Source organism: Apostichopus japonicus, chromosome 5 (assembly GCF_037975245.1).
Source record: "Apostichopus japonicus isolate 1M-3 chromosome 5, ASM3797524v1, whole genome shotgun sequence".
In the NCBI taxonomy this organism is placed as follows: Eukaryota; Metazoa; Echinodermata; class Holothuroidea; order Aspidochirotida; family Stichopodidae; genus Apostichopus; species Apostichopus japonicus.
Genome location: NC_092565.1, coordinates 5,030,499 through 5,040,362, shown reverse-complemented (window position 1 = coordinate 5,040,362; position 9,864 = coordinate 5,030,499). Strand labels below are relative to the sequence as shown.

The 9,864-nt window shown below is 38.1% G+C and overlaps 1 long non-coding RNA gene across 1 annotated transcript in view; it reads left to right on the top strand.

Moving 5' to 3' along the window:
* Positions 1 to 3,007: 3,007 nt before the first annotated feature.
* The window catches only part of LOC139967389 (uncharacterized), a 7,233-nt gene continuing 376 nt past the window's right edge, over positions 3,008 to 9,864 (top strand). Inside the window, exons 1-2 of the long non-coding RNA XR_011792980.1 lie at positions 3,008 to 3,167; positions 8,924 to 9,071. This is a non-coding gene — a long non-coding RNA (uncharacterized lncRNA). The remainder of the gene's footprint in view (positions 3,168 to 8,923; positions 9,072 to 9,864) is intronic.

The window sequence follows — 9,864 nt, the reverse complement described above, 5'->3', positions numbered from 1 at the left end:
CGTAAAAACATGTGCGTACGTGCAAGTCGAGCTGTACATATGTCTATGATCCATCCCAGTAATGCAGTGACACGGGAAAATACCCGGGAAATTCCCCTTTGGGGAAAAGGACCCGGGGATAACAGTAAACCCTGGGCAAGGGCGGCGGAAGCACTTTTAATCTGGGGGGGGGGGCACTGACATCAAAGGGCACTTTGCAGAAATTCGATTTGACTGATGCAGCCTTATATTTAGTACCCTTGATAACTCTTATTGTATTAACTTATTTGCGTATACACATCACTCCATCAACGTCCCGCCCCCCCCCCCCCCCTTCAAGGAAAATATGCATACTAGCACTGCAATATCCAATGTGCAAATTGGGAAACAAGGAACAAGTTTTCTTTTGAGACAAAATGAGGTAATTATGCTAGTTGCTAATGTAGGAATCTTCCGAATTCGAGTTTATTTCTTGTTAATATCTTAACCATTTTTTTTTTCCATTCGAAATAGCTTTGAGTTTGACCCACAGAAATTCATTAAAAGTCAGAGGCGTAGCCAGGATTTGCAAAGTTGTATGCACGACTATCTGAGCGGAGCGCCACCATCGGTTGGCGCGGAGCGTACAAGAAAATTTTTTGGTTTTACAAACCCCTCAGATGGCCGGAAACGGCCCTTCCCGAGTGTTCATTCTGGTTCCCTGGCCTCTTGCTAACTTGAGACATCTCAATTTTTATGTAGAAAAAGGGCACATTTTTAACCTGAGGAAAAGTGGGGGGACGTGCTCCCTGTGCCCCCCGGTTCCGCCGCCCTTGACCCTGGGGTTGCGGCGACAGGCACATAACAAGTTTCTATTCAACGTTGGCCATTGTCCTTCAGTTATTGTTAAAATTTCGAGAAATTCTGTACACAAACCTAGTTCTTTCACGACTTCACTGTAAGAAATGAATGGGTCTACAAAATGTAATTTTCCAAAATCTTACCAATGTTTGAGGGGTGATAAATCAATTGATATAAGTCCAGGGAGTTAATTTAGCCCTCGACGATGATGTGTATATTGAGCATATGTTACTAAGAAAGACATTGCTTGGGTATAGATATACACAGTGTCAAATTGGTGTCAGTAACGTAAATGATCATGTTTCAGAATGACTTATTTATTTTCATTAAAGTGATTTTAGCACAAAATTCATTTATTTGTTGTAGTGTGTTAAAATCCACTGCTATGGGTCAAGACTGTGTTCACGGACGGCGAATTCGGGCGTTTCATCCCTCCCCCTCCCCCACATTCTCGTAGATACACGGAAATTGGCAGCTAAAGCCGTATTGTATGTTGCGTTCTAGAACTTCGGCGTACACAACAGGGACGGTGAGGCCGGTTGGGAAGGAGTATAGGGGCTGCACCCACACGGGTTCGCTTACCTGCAATGAATATGTTGTAAAAATATCGATGACTTCAGTCCCCACTTGACTCTGACACCCTTCTCCAATAGGCGCGATCATGGGTATGGGCGTATAGTACACCCCTCCCCCTCCTCTTAACCGCACACGAGAGATTTCAGCACAACTTTGCGCTATGACCTAATTGTAGATCTAATTTTATAAAAGTATATCCAGTTTCAAGAAAATGACATGTCATCGAGTAACAGCTATCTTTAAGTTTATAAGAGCTTGCCAATATAGCTTTGTTTATAGGAATGTTTAAGTTATTATCAATTTAAGTCAGTCCAGATATCTCTGGTCTAATTAAAGATTGATAAAGATGTTTGCAATATCTGTTCGAAAAGTAGAGATTCAAGACGGTTATCATCAGAAGCTGACGAATAATTATATTTGCCAGATATTGGGAGATTTCACTTCCCTACAAATTCACTCAAATGGTTACATTATTTCCCTGTACGAGTTCTATAGTCTAGATTATAAGATGAAAATATAGCTAAAATATAGCCGAACACTGATCAACAGCCGGATGACTGAAAAAAATCTAGGAGATGCTCCTTTCCTGTACGTTTAATAGACGGTTATGATGTATAGTCTTCTCTGTACAGCCTCAATTCATTGTATTATATTCAAATAACTAAGCCGCCATTTTCTTTCAACTATATATAAACAATAGGGCACACGTGGATGACATTGCAAATTTTTCATTTGAGGCAAATTTCAACTTTTCCAAGTGAGGTTTTTGTGTTGCATGTGCAGAGGAACTGGCCTATTATTCTGTGTATTAGAATTAATAGTCCAGTCAGTTTAAATTGATGGACCTCACTTGTTTAAATGGTTATTTCTAAAAACTACAGAGTGTTATAGAATAATACAAACTGAATTAATATCAATGTGGTTTAATTGGTCCATAACATGTCAAAACTTAATTGTGTGCCTATAAAGCCATCCTTTCATGACAATAGTATATAGCTTTAGCAATAATCATATATTTTGACAATTTATGCTATACTTGGAAATTTTGTAGGTCTATGTCAGTAACATCTATTATATGTTTGTTACAGAAAACGGGAAGTAGGATAAGATGTACGTATTAAGTCAAAACAGTCGTTTAGAATATCTCTATGGAATATATATATATATATATATATATATATATATATATATATATATATATATATATATTATTATATATATATATATATATATATATATATATATATATATATATATATATATATATATATCGACTGTCAGAAACGTCAGAGGATAAAATCCTGCACAATCATAAATTAATCAATATATTCGGCATAGCCAGTTGGGTTTCAATTCACACCTCAGATCGATCACACCACACTGTTTCCTATATTATCTTTTATTCCAAAAGTGATTACTGGTAGTGATGGAATTGTCATAAATTTCTATTATTTTCGGTGTGATTTTTCCCCCCTGTTATGGCATGCCACCTGTGTTATGCACAATTGTTTTACAAGTCTGAGAACGGAACTCCATGTATTGCAGAGGTGGAGTTTTCCCACGCCTTGTTATTAATTTTTCCCCTTCTTCTTTTAAAGAATTTGACGAACTTCATCAACTTTCTGCCATTGCTCATTTGACAGAGATATCGGTAGCATCGGCTTTATGAGCTGATATTTACAAATAATTTTAGTGAAGACCCTCATTGGATCATAAAACACCATAGGGAAACGATTCACAGTGTGTCAATCTTACTGAAGATTCGGGTATCGGTGAGTTATATTTTTTCAAATAGTTATACAAAATTTATAAATGATAAATACAAAAATGAATACAAAATTATGTGCGGGGGAAAGGGGGGTGGGGGTGGGTGGAGGTCAGTGGAGAGAGGATTGTGAAAATTTGCTTTAATTTAACATTCTCCTGAAAAGATGATTTAGCATACAGGAAGTAACTAGTCTTTATTATATCATGAAACATGTAGCTTTTTGAAGTTTTTATGTTACCTATAAATGTTGAGTGTGATAGGCTATTATTGAATTCTGAACATATCAAGCGTTATAATAATAATAATAATAATAAATCTTTCAATTTACAATAATTGCGATAATGATAGAAAGACCTTAATGTCTTAAATCTAATTTATTTAGTTATTAAGGACTTTTATCTTGATATCTCAACATCTAACTGATGGTCATAAAATATACTATAGTTGTTTCATTTGAAGATCTATTTTATCGATATGACAAAATCTCAATGGTCAGATAATTACATATAGTAATATTTAATCCCGACATGCCAATACCTTAACGATTAGATACTACAAGATATTAATGCTTTTATTTCGATATGTCAACATATTAATGCTGAGTAATAAAGATATTAAGAGCTCGTATCTGAATATATTAGATCTTAATAGTCGACATATGATTGCGATATCATATCCGAATATGTTAATATCGTAATGTTAAGTTATCTATAGAAATTAAGATATCGTAGATCGGAAGTTTATAATGTAATTTGAACTCAGATATTTAATGACTAAGATTTTGTATCTGAATATAAACAGCTTAATCGGGTTAAATGTTTAGATATTGTTTAGTTTGAATAGCACAAGACATTAATATCCATCTCTTCAAACAAATTAGATCTCGTATTTTTATAAAATAAAATATTTAAATTGTTTTATTCAAATATTTAGATCTTTCTTACAGTATTTTTCACCAATAAAAACATCTATATTTAATATTTCGCACGTACACAGTCGAACTGTTGACGAAATCATAAAAAAAATCTATACTTCTATTGTTTCTTGTTTGCTTTGCATGGTGATTGGCTGCATGTGTTGTAATGGGCCATTGCTATTGGTCATTTAAATTCAGAAGTGACTCGAATAGATTTTGCGATTTCATAGTTCAGTGACTCAAAAAAAAAAAATCTGCGAGTGGGCGTAACCTGTCTTCTGCATCAGGGGTGTGGCTTATTGAGAGGGGGTAAGGAATTGGGATGGGGTTACGCATGAGCGGATTGAAATACCGGGAAACCGCCTCGGAAGCAGCGCGCAGAAGGCGCCGTCAGGTTGAGATGCCAAAGACACGGTTGCTGTAGCTACTTCCAAGGTCCAAATGCGCCGAAACCCAACGCCGCACGTTGGATCACAGAGCAACGGTCGCAACTTACGCCACAGTTCGTCCCTATGTAAGCATATATTTGCAATAGCATCTTACATTTCACCAGGATCGTAGCCAGGGGGGAGCACGGGGAGCGACCGCTCCCCCTTTCAGTGTCGAAAAAATGTTTAAAAACTGTTGATTTTTAGCATGGTATTTTGTCAGTGCTCTTCTGATCTTGCTCGTCCACTCCGTTAACACGATTGTAATCGTAGTTACATTTAGGCCTACTGACTCAACTACTTACTTAGTTTGGCAGATGCAATTAGCTGAATTTAGCCTATGGCCTATTACAAGCCTCCAGTTGGCCACTGCGTAATAAAATACATATTGCCTATACCTAACCGCACTCTATGGTGTCACGAACCGTATGCACAACGACGTCGACAACGTTCGTTCTCATCCTTTCTATGATTCGTCCTAAGTTGTTGCACGAACAACATGTTATAAAGCTATGCTAGCAATCGTGCGTGATACGCACTTCCTATAATAGATATTACACTGCTAATACACTTCGATAACGATATTTGTTTTAGGCCACTGCACATCTGGCTGTCTTACAAAATATGAAAGTTTATATTGTCCATCAGTTAAGTTCGTCAAATGTATTGAAGTCCAGACATTGGACAATAAACAAGAATCATCCTACTGTAAAAGTTGTTAAAGAGCACTATGTTTGTCTTTCTGATATATTATGTAGGCTAAAAGAACATGTAAAAGAATTCAAACAGGAAACAAAATCTGCTGATAATATGACATCATATGATAATGATGAAACTGGCAAAACATTACACCAGATCGCATCTATTAGGACCTTCAATTGTTCAAATATATCTAAAAGACCCATCCCCCATATCAATCGCAAAAAGTGCCCCCCCCCCCTCTACCTTCAAATTCCTGGCTATACGTCGCTGCATTTCACAAAGATATGCTTTGCAACTATCGTTACATCCACAGTGGTGCAACACCTCGAAGACGGCATGCAGATGTGTGATTTTCAGTTACCCCAACTTAGCAGGTTTTACCAAATAGTCTCTGCTCTTTCCTCCTGTGTTGCATTTATACAGACTATAACAACATTCTGAACATGAAATTTCCGCGATCGGTCTTGTTAAAACAGCCCTAACGGTATTGGGTTCTTGGTTATGGTGCTGATTTAAAATAGTTTCCCCATACTTGTGTCAGCCGCTTTATTTCTAATGTTATCAAACAGGCCAAGAATATGACTAAACGTTTCAACTGCGGGACCCAAAAATGAAGGATCCCCCTTGCTCTCCCCTTCTATTGTAACTTGAAGCAAAGGTCAATCACTCTACCAGGAGCATCCAGGGGTGTGAGGTGTACGCCTTCCCCTTCCCCCTTTGAAACCCCGTGCGTTTAGACGTTGAAAATATGCTCTCATACCCCTAAACATCGGGTGGCGTATGGAAAGCCGTTTTAACATTTAATAAGGAATTTCAGATATCTCGAATATAATTTCAGATATCTCAAATTAAATGACAGATATCTCCAATTTATTTAAGATATCTACAAATAATTGCAGATATCTTAAAATCAATTTCAGATATCTCGAAATACCAGGGAATTTCAGATATCTGAAATTGAATTCGAGATATCTCGAATTCAATTTCAGATATCTCGAATTCAATTTCGGATATCTCGAATTCAATTTCAGATATCTGAAATAGAATTTTGGATATCTCGAATTCAATTTCAGACATCTCGAATTCAATTTCAGATATCTGAAATAAAATTTCAGATATCTCGAATTCATTTTCAGATATCTCGAATTCAATTTCAGATATCTCGAATTCAATTTCAGATATCTGAAATAGAATTTCAGATATCTCGAATTCAATTTCGGATATCTCGAATTCAATTTCAGATATCTCGAATTGAATTTCAGATATCTGAATTAGAATTTCAGATATCTCGAAATCTATTTTAGATATCTCGAATTCAATTTCAGATATCTCGAATTCAATTTCAGATATCTGAATTAGAATTTCAGATATCTCGAAATCTATTTAAGATATCTCGAATTCAATTTCAGATATCTGAAATAAGAAACAATTTCAGATATCTAAAATTCCCGATTAAATGTTAAAATGGCTTTCCATAGTGGCGGCTTCAACGACCCCACGAGCCACACCTATACTATAAAAAAATATAAAAAAATCTTGGATTCGCCCCTGTTCGCTTCAAGAATCACGCTAGAAGGATATACGAAATTATATATGGAAGTATCAAACATCATACTATTCAGCAATTGCAAAAGCCGTTAAGCAAAACAAGTATATATAATACAGCCAAGGTGCGTCAAGACATCCAATGTAAAGTCAACGGTGTAGTAAAATTCTGTTCATTTTGGTTGGGTCATCTAAAACAAAACAGAGAATAATTTCCCCAATTTGTCTCACCAGAAGAGGCCTATTTTAATAAAGAAGAAAGACAACAATATTGTTTGTATCATTATATCTTTCCTTATATGTCTTTGTAGCCTGCAGTAAACTGCAGCCATGCAGGTCGATTGAAAGTTTGAAATTAAACCCTGAGTCCTAAGTCAAATATATTTTGGCAAATTAGGAGAAATGTTCCCTATGGAAAGTATTTCATAATTAATCTCAAAAGTTTATTGACAATAGCGATTTTCATTGTAACTTCTTATCCGCATGGTTGTGATTTTGCTTCTCACAGTGTAAAAGTCCGTGTTGATGGAGGTGTTGGGGGATGGGGGGGGGGGGCGGTCAATTGTTTGGCGATGGGGTCTTTAACTGAGTGCCAACATATGGGTATCGATGTATGTTTTTTTTTGTGTTTTTTTTTCAAGGTAACGTTCTTTCTTGAATGTTTATATGATTGCTCCCTTTGCAAAAATCCAGTCATTCTCAAACAATTTAGAATTACTTTTACTCGTTGGTAATGTATGAATCGATAATTCTCTTCGCTACATCGATTCATGTGGTAATAAAGTTTCCTAGTTAATGAGTTAAACTATAAGTTCTCCTGGATATCGGGTCAAGGATTAACAATATTAAAATGTTGCTAAGTTGAATGATTATCAACTGTTGATGTGCAATCTGATTCTTGATAAGGCAACTTGTAGGAAGATCATAAACAGCCGCTTTAAATGTTGACGTCAAACAGAGGCTATATATTGCCAGATCGCTTCTAGGCCTATATCAGGGTTGCCCAACCTACGGCCCGCTGGCTACAGTCCGGCTCGCCGCAGGATTGCGTCCGGCCCGCCAGAGATGCTCTACGGTGCGAAATTTTAGTGAGCAGATTTATTGATAACAATTTGAAGCTATATAATCAACATTCGAACTTTCTGGGTCCAAAAATTGCATAAAGGTCAGTTGTGTGACACTCTCAGCGGAGGCTGTTGGGGGGGGGGGAGGCTGGACTTTATTCATCTGTTTTATAAGGACGGAAAATAAAACAGTGCTTCGGGCCAAAAAAAAATCGAAAAATTGAGCGTAGGATTCATGTGGCCCCCCCCCCCCTCATCATAATCATTCCATGTGGCCCTCCTCTGCAAAAGATTGGACAACCCTGGCCTATATTGACTAAGCTGATGCGAAGTATATATCAGAATATTATCACACATGGCTGCTGTCTATTTACGTTCAACGCCAGACGCAAAACGCCATGGTTTGAGAGGAAGGTATATCCCCGAGCAAAGGAGCCCTTATACAAGAGGCGAGACACCCACACAAACATACACACACACACACACACACGCACACACACACACAAACAGTACACACGACAAATTGCGTTCAAACGTGACATGTTGATTATCATCAAGGAGATGCGGAAACCGAATCTTATTGCGGTATAGTGTGGTAAAACTAGCGAATAGTTGCCTCTTTTCGCTCGTTTTTTTTTTGGGGGGGGGGGGGGGGGCGTTCCTTAGTATCGGGCCACCAAGGTAATAGCTATACGACGCTGTGTAGCACTTTATTTATTCAAGGACTTTTAAGAAAGAACTATTCCCGATCATCATTGATCTACATATTATATGTGATGGCGGTCTTTACTATGAACAATTCTTCCAAACAGCCAGAGAAGAATGATTTAGCTCCACTTAAAAGATACAATGCTCCAAGTGTCCGTCCATGATATACCAGATAGAAGACATGGACAAGTATAGCCCTGATAACATTTAGCCACATGTTTGAAATGATAAATTACATTTGATTTTTTTATAGATCGTCCCAACATACCATGTTATCCGCCACTAAAACAAAAACGGTTCAGCTTCTTGCCATGGTTTTCGTAGTTTGAAGTCTTTTGATGTTTCGAGAAATATATATATATATTTTTTTTTATCTTTCAACATTCTTTCTTTTCAGGTATTCTGATCAAGCTCCCTAAACCTCGGACAGGCAGCATGAATATCCGTTGGATAACGTGGTTACTCCTTTTCGCTCTTCTGGTGGTGGTGGTATCGAGTAGAAGTAGTAGAAGTAGGAGCCGTAGTAGTAGTAGGAGGCCGCCACAGTAAGAAACTAAAGCCCGCCGCACACTGCCCGACTGACCACGACCCGATGCAATTCTTTAGTCGATGACTTCCGCAGTACATTGTCGACTGTCAGTCGGGGGGGGGGGGGTCTCTTTGTCCAGTTTAACTGATGCGATGCCAACGCAACATCAAAAACTGTCAAAATACACGGTGATCAGTCGCCGCACATTTTGTCCGACTATGCCCCCCCCCCCCTCCCATTCCGCGTAACGATGGTCGAGGCGGCTTCGTGATCCGTCGAGCAGTGTGCGGCGAGTTCTTAAATACTCCTCCGCGCACGATACACTTACAACTTCCATTACGGTACCTTCTCATTAATTCGTGTATGTTATAGGCCAATTTTCGACGGGAGAGGGGGGGGGGCGGATGGGGTCGGTCATAGTGGCCAACTGCACTCTCACTTTGAGAAGAAGCGTGTCAAGAGTGTGTTTCTGCCCCCTTCACCTTATAACTGTATAACAATAAGAAATACGGCTCCGCATGCATAATCGATGGAGGAGGATCATTCATCGAAATTTGGAGCTAAAACGTTGAACGTTTGACATAAAAAGTGAAATGTCGACAGAATGCGACAGAAAGCGACCAACAGTTTGAAAATTACGAAATTTTCTTACAGCTTCCTGTATACGCGACTGGTTAGATATAACTTGTACTTAGTCATTTGCGACCTTTGTCTTCTTCTTCTTTCGTCATAGAGAGAGAAGCACGTTTGACATCCGTTAAAACTTATATCACAACACTGCCATTTGCATGCTAAAACATGCCTCTCAT